The sequence below is a fragment of the Pristis pectinata genome, chromosome 6, assembly GCF_009764475.1.
Source record: "Pristis pectinata isolate sPriPec2 chromosome 6, sPriPec2.1.pri, whole genome shotgun sequence".
Classification (NCBI taxonomy): domain Eukaryota; kingdom Metazoa; phylum Chordata; class Chondrichthyes; order Rhinopristiformes; family Pristidae; genus Pristis; species Pristis pectinata.
In genome coordinates, this window is record NC_067410.1 from 98854655 (window position 1) to 98870162 (window position 15508).

Sequence of the window (15508 nt, forward strand, 5' to 3'; positions counted from 1 at the left end):
GTGTCTAAGCAATGCTAATTTTACTTGGCTTTGTGTAAATTGGATTTAGACTCCTTCTTTCCCTGAGAAATCTGATGCATTGTTGGAGGAAAAGAGAGGAGATCAGTAAAGAAGGCTGAAAATTCCAAAGGATGACAGTAAAAACTCAAGCACTGCAAGCGAGGTTGAATAAGAGCTCAGGAAATGCAGTGGAAGGTTCACTGTGCTTGGGAGCACTGTGAGTGAGAGTGATCACTAAGGGACAGTAAGCCAGCCAGCATGGACCAGCAAAGAGCAATTGATTTGGAAATTGCATATAAGGTTTCTATTGAGACAGTGCCTCGTTAGTCCATCCTTTCCACAAAGCCGGATAATGCAAAGTAATAGGAAAACCAACAAACTGTAAAATTAGATATAAACAAAGAAATAAATCATATTAAGATGCTTTATTTTGTTATAGGCTGCATATATACATTCTGATCATAACTGCTGCTCATAAAATGAATACAGTGCTTGTGCATGCCAAAGATATTGTCATTTTCAATCTTTCCTCTATTAACTTGTTATAAGACTGAGCTGTATGCAAAATGGATGTTTTATTTGAACAGCATTGATGAGATCATTTATCACCCTGCCATTCGTGGTACTAAAACCTAGCTCACCAATCCTGATTTCTGCAGAGGTGGAGGTAATATTGCTTCTTTAAAGTAAGCAGTAATGGACAGACATCATATAATCTTATTGCAATGTCCATAGACTCTTCAGTGTTGCTCCTGGCAAAACCAATTAATAGAAGAAAAGTCATCAACAGAATGGCCTTTTCTGAAGGCAGTAAGCTGCCAACTAACTTCGGACAGCAGGTATCAAAAGTCATACCACAGGGTACACAGTTTTTAAAAGTGCACTTATATTTATTCATATCACACTGCTTCCCATTTAGAAAATTGTAATAAACCGCATGCAAAGAATCAACAATTTACATCAATATATAGTTATATAGTTATAACTTTAATTAACTATTAACACACTTGATCATTCGGTCTCTTTTTTCACTGAACTCTGCTGCAAACTGCATTTGACACTTCTGAAGTACCAACACCAGGTACCGATAATTCCAGTGGGTCACTTTTCTAAATACGCTTCATACACATCTGATGTCACGTCCTGTTCTGCAGTTGTTGCTTCAGCACAGTTGTCTTCATAAATGTGAATGCACTGATTTACATTCTTGACCACTGTCTTCCTGGTTTCGCCTGCACAGACCAAATGTTCATATAAAACAAAGCAGCGCCAATAATTTTTATCAATTGCAACAGTAGATACAGTTACTCATTGTATTTGGTATAGTATTGGATGCCATAAGTTAAATAGCTACCTTTTATTGATTTTTAAGACTCTCATCTTTGTGTCTCTTGCTTTCACTCCATTTTGCATTCTGACTTGGACTCCCTGTAAAGTGCAGACCATTTCTTTACCGCTATCCTTTTTGAGTTCACGAAGTCATTTCCTCTGACTTTCCCTTTCTAAATAATCTCCAAGATGTTTAATTCTGTCGAGCCTATCTGCCCTCTCTTCAGTATGATTAACCATATGTTGTCTTCATTGTTTTGGACTGACGTTAGTGAGTCCATATCTTCTGTGACATAGGAGCTTCAGAATTTCCTCCATATTGCAATACAGTCCTCTATTAAAGCATCCATCTCTAGCTGAACTTGATTCAGACCTTTCAATGATTCTGTAAACAAGAGTCATGTAGACACTGAGCTCTTCCAAGAACTTGTGCAGTCTCACCTCCCCTATTGCATGATACATCCAGACTCAATTGGCATTACCTTGCTACAGCACTTCATAAAGAACCTTTCGCGTGTCACCTGATTGTGGGCTCTTGTCGTAGCAAACTGTTGTCCTAAAGCCTTCGAATAAGCACTCTCATAATATTCGAATGGATTACAAACTCTACCTCTGAATTGCTTGCCACTGAGTTTTGTGAGTTGTCCCATTGTCCTGAAGAGCTCAGAAATTGCTGTGAATGACAGATACAGAAAAACTCAGGAGCATTGTGAGGGAAGGTGATCACAGAGCCACAGGAAGCAATTGTTTCAGTACCCCATTGACATTGTGGTGCCTTTGACTTGAGCTACTCATAATGGACTCTTTACCCAGGAGCCAGAACATCTTTCTCTCTGGGACACCTCACACTGGTCTATTTCTCTGCTTTGCTTTGCTTTGCTTTCCTTCAACCTCATGGTGGCCTGAAGACAACATATGGCTTCTGAATTAACGCCTTCTGCACTAGTACTTCATGCCTGCCTCACTTGTTGACCATGGTGTATTACTGGGCAGACACCAAGGCAGTCAGCATTGTGAATCCATGATCCTTAAAGAATGCCCACAATGTTCACTTTATTGTCTTAAGGTATGATCTTTATTGATATCACCCACTCTCATTGCAAACCCACTTCTGAGGGAATCATGTTCCCCATCTCTGGTCTGCAGCTTCAGCCCTTCTTTGTGTCATGTGACTGTCCTTTAATTTCCTTAGTATGCAACAATTACATGCTTTGGCCAAACCACTGCCCTACTTCCAGGAAGTTCTCACATTTAATTGGTATGCTCTCCTTTCAGCCCAAGCACCACAATTCTCATCAAACTCAGTCTGCACTGGTGCTGTTGTGTGGCTACCTGTACCTTGATCACAGCACCGGCTCTCATGGAAAGAGCTGCCTGCTTTCACTCTCATCCTGGGTCGTACCTTCCCCCACTGCCATAGAATTACCATTTTCCTGAACTATTTTGTTGGAATTGCATTCTGCCCATGTCTAATAGCTGGAGTCTACATGGTGCCTCTCAAGCCCAAATGACGTTTCTCATCCTTACCAACAGTTACTTTATTTGGGGACTTAACCCCCCCCCCAACCCCCACCCCCCGAATTTGCTCTGCCCTGTGCAAATGAGAACATTGTGCCTTATTGAGTCGGGTTGTTGAGGCTGAATGGCTCCTGTATATCCACAGCAAGGTCTCCCATCATTTCCACAGAGGTGCCCTGCTGGTTTCCCACTGAACCCATTCATAGCATCCACATGACTAGACTGCAAAGAAGATAACCAAGCCACCATTACCACTGCTGTGGGCTTATTCCCTGTTACACTTTGGAATATATTTAAGGCACAGTTTGATATATTTTTGCATAGTAGGGGAATTAAGGGTTATGGGGAAAAGGCAGGTAGGTGAATCTGAGTCCACGGCTAGATCAGCCATGATTTTACTAAATGACAGAGCAGGCTCGATGGGCCAGATGGCCTACTCCTGCTCCTATTTCTTATGTTCTTATGTAATAGTGTCCCAAGTGAAAATGCCAGACATTTTTAAGTACAACCCATACTGGCAGCAACTCTCAGGGCTATTCTCACTCGAACATTAAGTCCAGAATATCACAAATTTTCTCATTCATCATTCTGCACATTAAGTGATGCTTCAATACTTGATCTAAAAAGGTCCAAAAATTGCCCCATTTTGCCAGTGTCTTCAGTCTGACTACATATTCACATGTGGTCTCTGGTTGCACATGCAAAACCTGGAGCTCTCAAAGATATCTGTTAGTGCTGTGTTGAAATATCCCTTTACATTCTGTTCTCATCTATAGTTTATGATGCTGGTAGACCTATCAACAACTCACGTCTTTTGAGATCTGTTACCAGCAACACTATTGCCTTCCTCTTCTCATGCTTGGCTGTAATCTCTGTTGCCCCAGGACGTCAACAATAATTTGTCCTCACTAAATCTTCCACATAAGAACATTGGAAATAGAGGCAAGATTAGGCCATTTATCCCAATGCTTGCACCACTACTCAATAGAATCATGGCCGAGCTTTTACTTTAGCTCCCCATTCCTGCACTTACCCAATATTCTTTGATTCCCTTAATATCTAAATATCTAGTGCACTCAGTCTTGAATACACATCAATGACACAAGCACATATATTTCATTGTCATATGAACAGAGTAAACTCTTAAGATTAGAGATGATCTCATTGAAACATACAAAACTCTTGCTTGATAGAGTAAATGTGGGGTTAATGATTTCTCCTGGCTGGGATGTCTGGAACAAAAGGTCATTTTCTCAAAATAAGGGGAGAGTTATTCAAGCAGTGATGAGATGGAATTTTTTTCCACCTCAAGGTGGTAGAAGGCAGGAGAGGTTCAGTCACTGAGTATATTCAACACAAAGATCTTCTCGCAGAGGATGGTGAATCTCTGGAATTCTCTATCCTGGAAGGTTGTGGAGGCGAGATCATTGGGGATATTTAAAGAACAAGTAAATACATTTTTGAAAGATCAGCGAATTGAGGGCTGGCATGGACAAGTTGGGCCGAAGGGCCTGCTTCCATGCTGCTTGACTCTATTGGAATAGAAGAGGAGATGAGATATGGGACAAATCAGCCATGATCAGAGTGGGAGTGGGATGAAGGATTAATGTGACAGGCAACTGTAAGTTTAGGGTCATCCTTGCTTAGGAATGGACGTGTTCTGCAAAGCAGTCAGTTAATTTGTATTCCAATGTAGAGGAGCCCACCTCATGAGCACTGAATGCAAGGTACAAAGTAAATCACTGCTTTACCTGGAAATGGTGTTGGGTTACTGGATGGTGGGAAGAGAAGAGATACAAAGGCATGTTTTGTGTCTATGTTTATTACATGTGAAGGTGTGGTGAGAAGGGCAGTGGATGATAGTGGAGGCAGAAAAGTGAACCAAAGTGTTATAGAGGGAACAGTCTCTTCTGAATGCTGAAAGGGAACAGGAGATTGTGGCATCACATTGAAGGTGACGGAAATTATAGAGGGTGATTTGTTGAATGTGGATCTGAGGACAAGGGTAGGTTCAGGCTGGAGCAGAACAGCTGAGAGCAGGAAATGGGACGGATGTGGTTGAGAGCACCGCCAACTGTGATGGAAGGGAAATCAGAGTTAAGAAAGACATCTCAAAAGCAATGATGTGAAAGATGTCATCATCATGCAGCCAGAGAAACTGGGAGAAAGGGATGGAATCCTAACAGGAAGCAGAGAAGGAGATCTAGTGAATTTTAGGAATGGGAAACTATGAGCTTATACTGGATATTGGTCACTGACCTATCTATACCTACACCTATCTATGTCAGTATAGCCTTTGCTATATCGACTTCAGTACAAGAAAAATATTAGTACTTCTGGAAAACTGGACTAAGTGTGCTAAAACTGCAGAGCAAGTCAGTATCTGTAAAACTGGGTTTGTATTTCAGATGGGAGCTTTCAGCACAGCTACATTGAAATATTCCATCTTCGGCATTAGACAAACTTTCTCTTACAATTCCTGACTGAGCTACTTGGCAGTTCCTTCATTTTCTGTATAAGCATCAATTCAAGAAACCATAATTCTACTCTTCAGCTTATCTATTCTATCTCTTATACTTTCAGAACCTAAAGCCTGTATGAGATTCCAAGGAATGTGTAATATCTGCAAGACAATTTGGGAGCAGAGACCGTTCGACATTCACCAGCTGTTAAAGGAGAACTATTATTTCGCAATACTCATCCCACTTTAGGTCACATTTCAGTTCATGTCCTAGAGCTAAAAGAACAGTGGTGCAATAGATTGCATAACCATTTCCCTCAAGAATTTCAGAATGAGTACTGACCTGTTTGGAATAGAAACTAAGCAGTCTTCTCTGTCTGGTTATAAACTTCACATCACGCTGAACTGTGAAAGAACCGTCTGTTTTAGTTAAAGCTTTTTTTTAACTTTTGATCAAAACGCTCATTAAAATGAAGGATCTCAGATGTGCCTTAAAGTCACCCTTAGAACACTATTACCCAGCACACGAAAGTGACTTTTCCCACTTCCCACAGCAGGCATCATTTTGGGCTCTGAGTGGAACTGGCGTTTTGATGCCAAGTCACTCTCAATGATGCTCATTATGTTTTGTGTATTCATGCCTACTTGGAGCAGGATGCAGTCAGTCCAAACACATTTTGAGTAAAATCTTTATAGCTAGCATAGAAGGGAAAGTTTCTTTCCTTCAGTTAAGCTGAACGAGTGCCAGAGTTAAAAAGATGCTGCACCAACCGACTCTCAATGACCTCAATGTAATCCACCACTATAAATGTGCAAAATGAAAATCATTTTCTGATTAATAGTGGAAAAGAATCAAGCAGTGATTCAATTGCCCCTCCTCAATCTATTATAATGTATTCAGTGTTTACAATGTAGCCTCCTACATTGGAGAAACCAACCACAGATCGGATGACTGCTTTGTGGAGCGTCTGCATTCAGTCCACAGGGGCGACCCTGAGCTTCCTATTGCCTTGCATTTGAGTTCCCCGTTCCACTTCCACTCTGGCCTATCAGTTTGTGGACTTCTGCACTGTGACAATGAGGGCCAATGCAAGCTTGAGGACCAGCACCTCATCTTCCATCTGGATATATTGCACCCTTCTGTACTCAGTATTGAACTCTGCAACTTGTTACTCGGTTTCCTAGTCTGTATCAGCCATCCATCTGTGATATAAGCTCAGCTTGATTGTTTTATTTTCCTTTTTTTCTCTGGGAATGGAGAACAAGCCCACCTTGACCTGCCCAGCACGTCTTCCTGCTCTGTGTTTCACAACTCCTACATCCTTTTGTCTATGTTCTCACTCTCTAACTGCTCTCATTCACTCACTAACCGGGTAACCTTGTTTACAACCTATCCCCTTTGGTCAGTCCGGTTTCACCCTGTCAGAGACAACCTCCTCCCCCACTCTTCCTGCAACCTAACAAGCTTCTTTTCTCTCCTTCCCACTTCTGACAAAGGGTTTTCAAGCTGAAACATTAATTCTGTTTCTCTTCCCACAGATGCAGCCTGACCTGCTGAGTATTTCCAGCATTTTCTCTTTTTATTATAAATGTGCAACATTGCCCACCTTTTTCCCTTTGGATGTATAAAGCAGCGATTTGATCCATGGACAGTCTAAATTCAATCTAGCTTAGTTTATTTGTATCATTGCGATCTGTACTTAAATCTACCAGTCAAAGATGCAACAGAAATTTGAACCAAGACCTCCGAGCACGAGCTTTAGCCATAAATCAGATCAATATCTAACAAGTTCACCTTGAGTCATTAAATTAAAGGGAAGCAGTTGGATTTCCTCAAGGGTGGATTCACACTGACTTCCACTCCAAACCTGTCCTTAATATGACTCATTTTCCAGGTTTTTCCTGGCTTCATTGTGCAGGATGAGATGCTGGCAGGATTTCCATCACATTGAGGGAGCCCATCTCTGAAAAGTTGATGCCATTTAAGCAGGGAACTGACTACAATGCCAGTTAAAGCAGGAAGACAGCTGATAGCAGCCAGAAATATCTGCAGCTTTAATGTCAAAGACTACTTACATGAGTCATCTACCTTTTGTGAAGATATAAGTGGGGCTAATTTCATGTAGTTCGGACGGGGCCTGAAACTGAAAATGCTAATCACTGATACTTCCCACCATGCAATATGTCCTCTGCCACTTTGGTCATCAGAAGCATCTAAGCAGCCCATTCACCTGATCAAGCGACACAGCTACTCAAATCTTTGGTGGGGATTTTGACTGGAATAATCAGCCAGCTATTCAATGAAGGAACAAGGGCAGCAGTTAAAGTAAAGTAGGTTTACTTTAAAGGGGCCTCCTGTAGTTGACTTTATCACTCAAAAGATCTGTAAGTGAGCACTGATTGGGGTATCTGGTCAATTTAGATGGAGTACCTGTGCCATTACTGAACAAATCTACGGAACACTGAAGTTGTACTTTAAATATCTATAGAGTATAGAAAAGTGCATTATTTTCCCCCTGAACTGAATCAGAATAGCTGATCATTATCACATTAATGCTTGTGGGATCTTGCTGTGCTCAACTTGGTTGCTGTGTTTTCTACCTTACTACAACAACTACACTTCAAATGTACTCCATTGGCTATAAAGTGCTCGGGCATGTTCGGAGTTCATCGAAGGTTTAGTGCAAGTCTTTCTCTTTTCGGAGCAAAAAAAACAACAGCTAAAGGAGCTCAGCGGGTCAAGCAGCATCTGTAGAGGGAAATCAACAGTCGACATTTCGGGTTGAGACATCTGCCCAAATGAAGGGTCTCAACCCAAAACGTTAACTGTCCATTTCCCTCTACAGGTGCTGCCTGACCCACTGAATCCCTTCAGTTTGATTTTTGCTCCAGATTCCAGCATCTGCAGTCTCTTGTGTCTCTCTCTATCTCTTTCTCTTTCTCTTTCTCCCCCTTTCAAGAACTCAAAGAATGGAGATCAGGGACAGTGGAAGCTTATAGGCATGGAATATCTGCAAAACACAGTTTCTGTGGACCTTCTTGACTGTTGGTTGTACTAACATTTCAAAGGTCCAATGTCTGATTAAGCAGTTGTTTGTTTTTACTTTGCCCTGGCAAATGTAAAATGGCCACGAGACAATAATTACCTGACCAATAAATACAAATCGGTTCAAATCTCAAAAACAAGTATTTTTCAGTTAATCCTTTTTATTACCAAGAAAAAAAATATAGTTTGCCAGTGGATGAAGTTGTATATCCCTCAGATTTCTTTACATAACACAGATATCCATTCATTCTGTTATGCTTCATGCTTTTGTGTGTGTGTTTTTTCTCAGTCAAAGATTTACTGAACTTGCCAGTAAAATTTGTTACTGGTCATTATTGGACCTGTTTCACCAACCTTTTCATTCCAACTATAAGTTAACCAGACCAGGTAACTAGTGCTCCTTTCTTGAGCAAAATTCTTTCAGAAATCATCAAAGTAAACTGCATAATTGGAAAGAAAATGGACATATGCTGTACTGTTGAGAGTGGCAGTAACTTAACCTGGTCCACAAATCAATAATGGGCTTGAATGCACAGGAATGTTGTTTCACAGTTCTTTTCTCCTTGCTGGGATGAACTGTAAGAATTCCATGATCTTTCATTTGATTTACATAAAACATACAACCATTAGAGTCCATTCTACCCTACTAGTGTTTCTACTCCACATAAGCTTCCTCCATATGAACCTGACAGAGTACCATTGAATTAGTGAAATTTATGGCTTGGGAGACCATTCATCCCATTGTGACCATGCTGGCCAAAATAGAATTATCCCAAATATAATCCCATCTCTAAGCTCCTGGTTTCTAGCTTTCTAGGTTACTGCACGCCGGAATAAAAATTCTCCCCTGTTGCATGCAAATAATTGTAGCAGCTGTGAATTGTCCGCTTCTGCAATTTGGTTCCATTGACATCTGTTAGTTTCCAATGACTAACACTTAGTGTGGTCAAAAAAAACCTTATAAATAGATTGTGCTTCTGACCTCACTAACTTTTCATGCAGTGAGTTTCAAATCCCCACCATCCTCTGGTTGAAAAACATTCCTACTCTAAACCTTCCACCTTAAGTCTATGTCCTCTACTTACTGACCTCTCTGCTAAGAGAACTGGACCTGTTATGTTCATACTATCTAGGCTTCATATAATTTTATGCACCTCAATTAAATTTCCTTTTGGTCTTCTTAGTTTCAAAGAAAACAACTCTAGTCAAGCTAATTCTTTTGTGTAACAGATCAGGCAACATTGTCATAAATCTCCTCTGTATTCTCTTTAATACTGTCACATCCTAGTGTGGTGACATTCTCAAGTTTGGTGACCAGACTGTATACAGTTCTCCAGCTGTGGCTTGACTAGCATGATACACTATACTAATTTAACCTGCTGTTCTTTTATTCCATGCCTCAGACAATAAAGGGATTCCCTATACCTCCTACCACAGTTTCAGTCTGTTCTACTCTCTTCAGGGATCTGTAGATGTGCTCTTCATGATCTCTCTGTTCCTTTACACCTCTCAATATCCTACCATTTATTGTCCATTCTCTTGTCTTGTTTGCCTCCACATATCCTTGTATTTCTTCCTTCTGTTTCTGTTCCTTTCTTCAACATGTAATAACCTGAATTCACCTTGTTCACTAGTTGACTGAAGCACTTCACTTCATGGCAAGTTTCATATTATAATCAATCCTTGAGTAAGAAACTTTCTGATGAATCTTTATTGGATTTTAGCAGCTAATTTTGGGTTCTATCACAAGCCGAAGATCATCTTTACATCCATCTCATCAAAATCCTTCTTCTCCTTATGAAATCCCTTGGGGATCAAGGAGGACTCGCTTCACTCCAGTTTCTTGGATTCTGTGGGACCTGAAGACTCTGCCGTGGGTGGGGCAGAAGATGGTTGATGGGGCAGGTGATGGGTGGTTTGTGAGATGCTGTGCTTCTTCCACAGTTTATGCTGCACTTTTGAGTGCTCCCAATAAATGAACATGAGGTTCTCAATGTCAACCTAAATGCTCCTTCTCTACTTTAAGCATCATTGACCAGAGACTCCCACGTGTCAGGGGGTGTTACACTGTTTTTCATGGAGACTTTGAGAACAGCCTTGAATCATTTCCTTTCTCTTATGTGGTAATCTCTTGCCATGATGGAGCTGGAATAGGGTGTCTGTTATAGGAATCTGGTGTAAGCTCTGTGTCCATCAGAGCCAACTGAGTGCAATTAAGGCCCCAGTGCTCCTGACAATGCTGACAATGGTTTGCTTATCCTGCCAGTGGATTTGGAGGACTGTGCAGAAACATATTTGGTGGTATCTCTGCAGTGCTTTGCAGTACCTGCTGTAGGTAGTTCATATCTTTACAGGACAGGAGGTATCACTGGTGTCCAGTAGACCAAAAGTTTTGAGCCAGATTTGAGGCCTTGATCTTCAAACTCTCTTTTCCTCAGACAGACAAGGACTGCTAATGCATTGAAGGTAATGTTGAGTTTCATCTTTGAGAGGTGAGAAGTGACTCCCATGATATGGATGTGGTCCAAGTTTTCCAGGGTCATGTTCTGGACCCTTTACAATCAACAGTAGTGTTTTACAGTGCAGGTAGGTTCATAAAGGAACTTGGTTTTGCTGATGTTAATTATAGGGCCCATTCTTTTGTATGCTTCAGTGAACAAGTTGATGATGACTTGGAGTTCAAGGTAACCTTGGTTCTGTAGTGGCAGTGGCACAGATTAAGCAGTTTCCCAATTCTCCTGTCAATTAGTTCCACAGGATGAAATTTGCAGTTGAAGATGGTATGGGTGAAGTGAATGGTTCAACCCATTTGCGGAGAGTTATGGATAAGCAATTCATCACACAGCCAATGACATTGGGAGAAAAGTCTCTGCAGTTATAACTAAACAAAGGCTTGTCTTTGGAATCAGTGTATGAAAAAAAAACTGAGGCAATATTACATTTTCCCTTGCTGCTTCTGGAAACAAGAGGAGACAACAGAGGAACAGAGCTCGATACAATGAACTGTTGACAGATCTGTAACCTCCTGAATTCATCCAGAGTTTACTTGGGTAACTCTGTGAAGTATTTCTCTCCATGCTGAGTTACTGTAGTGGTGAGATACCATATTTAGGAATGCAGACAAGCTACTGAGACATAACATATGAATCATACTCGTCTTTAAAGATGAAACCAGGTACAAGAACACAGGAGCGACATTTACAGCTGAAGGAAGTCTGTGGAAGAACATTCCTTAATCTGTAATAGGAAACATGAAGGTTCAAACAGTACAATTCCTCTGCAACTTGTTCAAACACTTCCAAGCTTGATTATTTGCCTCTGTTATCGCAGCATGTCAAAGAAACTACTTGGAACAGTAAACATCACAATGCGATTGTGATTGCCAAGATGTGTCTATTGAGAATGGAAAGGGATAATTGGAAGAGAATTGCCAAATAGGATTAAATTTACCTCATAAATAAGATTAAGATTAAAATAATCTAAAGATGATGCCATATCTACCTACCGCAGTGAAGTTAGACAGTTGACTAATAGGAAAAGTTGATCCAACTCTGTGAATGTGTGATTTTCATCTTGAATTCTGCCACCAATCAGGCATAGAGCTTTATTGATGGTTTGGAAGCATCATGAGCCTCCAGTCTGTTGGAGATTTCTTTCAATATGCATTCTGCCAGTAGGGCAGCATTTATTTTCCAGTCCTTGTTGCTCTGGCATTTGAATTGCTTGCCAGCCTCATTAGCTGGGATTAAGAGTTACTGCACAGTGAGTCACTTGTAAGCAAGGCTGGTGGATCTGGCAAGTTCTCTGCCCTGAAGACCCTCTCGGTAATTCAGCAGCTTTCATGTCTATTTTTGTAGGACAAGAGAACACATAAGTGGCGTAGCTTCCATGGCCCAAAGGGTCTGCTTCCGTTCTGTAAATCCTATGAAATACCAACATATGAATTGAAAGCAGAAGTGGTTCACTCACACCCTTGAGCCCTCTCAGCCATTCAATAAGTTCATGCCTGATGTGGTTGTGACCTCATCTCCACATTTCCACCCACATCCGATAACCATTCACCACCCTTCCTTATCAAGAATCTGCCTCTGCCTTAAAACTATTCAACATCTCTGCTTCCACTGAACTTTGAGGCGAAGAGTTATAGAGTTTAGAGCAATACAGCACAGATACAGACCCTTCAGACCAACGAATCCATGCTGACCACGGTGCCCACCCAGCTAGTGCCAATTTCCTGCATTCAGCCTGTATCCCTCTAAGCCCCACCCCTCCATGTACCTATCCAGGTGCTTCTTAAATGATACTATTGTACCTGCCTCACCACTTCCTCTGGCAGCTCATTCCATATGCTCACCACCCTCTGCATTAAAAAGTTGCCCCTCAGATCCCTTTTAAATCTTTCCCCTCTCACCATAAATCTATGCCCCCTAGTTTTGAACTCCCCTACCCTGGGGAAAAGACTGTTACCGTCCACCTTATCAATGTCTCTCATAATTTTATACTTTTCTATAAGGTCACCCCTCATTCTCCTATGTTCCAAGGAATAAAGCCCAAGCCTGGCCAACTGCTTCCTATAACTCAGGCCCTCTAGACCTGGCAACATCCTCATAAATCTTTTCTGCACTCTTTCCAGTTTAACCACATCTTTCCTGTAACAGGGTGACCAAAACTGTACACAGTACTCCAAGTGCGGCCTCACCAATGACTTATATAACTGCAGCATAATGTCCCAACTCCTATATTCAATGCCCTGACTGTTTCAGAGAAAAAAAATTGTCTCGTCTCTCTATTGAATGGGCAACTAATAAATTTTGAAACAGTGACCCCGCATTTAGATTCTCCCACATGGGGGAACATCCTCTAGACATCCACTCCAAGAATCTTCAGGATCTTGTATGTTTCAAATTCCAAGGAATTTTCCTGGTACTGACCCCTGTGTTACTAAATTTATTGTATGCAATTCCTACAAATTATTGCATTGGGGTCTAAATTTGAGCTATACTATGATACGCATTTCTAATTCAGAATAATATGTGAAGACTTGGCTGGAAAAATACTATTCTGCAGGTTAACACCAGAAATTAGAGACTTTATCACAAGCCCTATGGAAATTCCTTTAAACTCGCCTCAGGGACTTTAATAAACTGAATGGAATTTGCTTTGGTCTTACAATTTCCTTATAATTTTGTCAGTATCATGTGCATATGATTACAAAGTCTTTGTATTAACTTTTAGTTAAGATTAATAACTTTATTAATTTCCCTACCAAGCTGTATGTTTGAAGTTACTTTATTGTATGTGTATGAGCTAATAATCCATGTGATGTTTTCCCAGAACTGTGGTTCCACTCTCCAATCTTGCCTCCTATCAAAGGCTATCAGGGCATTATAGGTGTTGAGGGTTTCATTGGTACATTAACTGAGGACTAATCACTGCTTAGGTCTTGTTACACCTTGCCACCCAACTCCCAGCACTGGGAGTCAACCTGTCAGACCATCTGCATCAAGGTAAATTGCGGTGGGTGTGAAAGTGAGCTTGATTCAGCTTGATTTGGTTCATTGTTTGAAAAAGGAATGTGGCAAACTACTTCATAAGGAAATGGTGGGCTCAATAGCAGTAGGCTCAGCAAGGAATTATTAATGCAATCATTGCACAAAAAAATCCCACATACTTCCCACATTTATTTCATGGTTAGAAAACTAAATGTTTTCCAGAAGTAATTTTTACACAGCTAGTAATTGTGAGCATATGTACAATAGCATATGGAAGTGCTTAATGGATAAAACTTGGGAGAGCTAGGGACGAGGCAGAAACGGCTGAAATGTCACATGTGTCAAGTCTCCATCTTGTACCATTCATTGTAAAAACAATAAAATTAACATAGACAGTGTCACTAACAGGGTCTTTTTTAAAAAAAAAGTTCAATTGTCTGTAGTCCTTTCTTTGTATATTCAACCAATACAGAAAAATAAGAATATTAACATAATGTTGGATGTTGTCCCTTTCTATTGGTTGGTTTAAATCTTTGTTTAACCCCACTGATGTCAAAGATGTAACTGGAGGAACTAGCTTTAATTTTTTTGCACTCAACATTGTGAGATTCATTAAATGATATAATTAAACATGTTTAGGTTAGTGATGACGTCAAATGTGACTAACTGCATGAGTCTCTGGCAGCACACCCACCCCAGAATGAATAGGTCATGGGTTCAAGCTCCGGTTGGACCAACATTCATGCAGTGCTGAGGAAGTGTTGCATTGTCAAAAGACACATTAAATCAAAAGCCCTATCTACTATTTCAGTACATGAAATAAATCACATGGACAACGGAAAATAAAATTGGTAGTTGAGATTTCATGATGTACTGATCAAAGTTTATTCCTCTGTCAACACCATCAAGACTGATGAATTTATCTCATTTCTCATTGTTCACAAATTAGTAGCCATGTTTTCCTACACCAGCCCCAGGTCTATTTTTAATTCAGAACTAGGACTGTGTGTCCTTCCAAAGCATCAATGTACAGCCAATAGCACCTCACTAGTGATCAACAACACTGTATGGGAGAGAGACAGTGGGCAAGGAACAACTTATTCATGTGATTCCAGAGCAGAGCCAATAAACTTATTGTATGTGGATAAGGTCATCAACCATAATCTGAGGTAAATCTAAGGTTATATTTGAGACTGAGTTGGTTAAATTAAGATATTTATTGGTAAAAGATGTCAGATTATCCAAATGTCATGGGTCTTATATTTGGATGCAGTTTTGTCAGCACCATTTCTAGAGATCGTGCAGCTGTACGGATTAAATCTGGCATTCCAAATCTATATCCCATTACCATTAATGTGTTGGCCTTAAATTATAGTGTTCATCAGGTTGTACATACAGATTGGAATAGAAATACAAGCAGGGAGGAGTTTAACAGCTCATGGGAATATCAATTAGAGCTGAACTGACTTATCCTGATGCTGAAATCATATTCAGAGTAACAAAAGCAACCAAGAGACCTGGAGGGATAAAGAGAAAAAATCATGCTAAGCCAGTAGTGCAAGGTCTGGGAATGGATCTGTCAATTGAAAGACTCATCTTGGAAAGAGCCACTCTGATGCAAACAGTAATTCCTTTTATCATTTAGACAGTGCAGGTCTCCAA

General features: G+C 40.6%; 1 protein-coding gene and 1 long non-coding RNA gene across 3 annotated transcripts in view; one reads left to right on the plus strand and one right to left on the minus strand.

The window, feature by feature from the left end:
* pid1 (phosphotyrosine interaction domain containing 1) overlaps nucleotides 1–15508 on the plus strand; it is a 92354-nt gene that overhangs the window by 70719 nt on the left and 6127 nt on the right. The window lies entirely within an intron of this gene.
* Nucleotides 411–6037, minus strand: LOC127572054 (uncharacterized). The gene is made up of 3 exons (XR_007956551.1): nucleotides 5652–6037; nucleotides 1940–2002; nucleotides 411–1232 (listed from the first exon to the last, which is right to left on the minus strand). It is a non-coding gene; the product is annotated as an uncharacterized LOC127572054 (long non-coding RNA).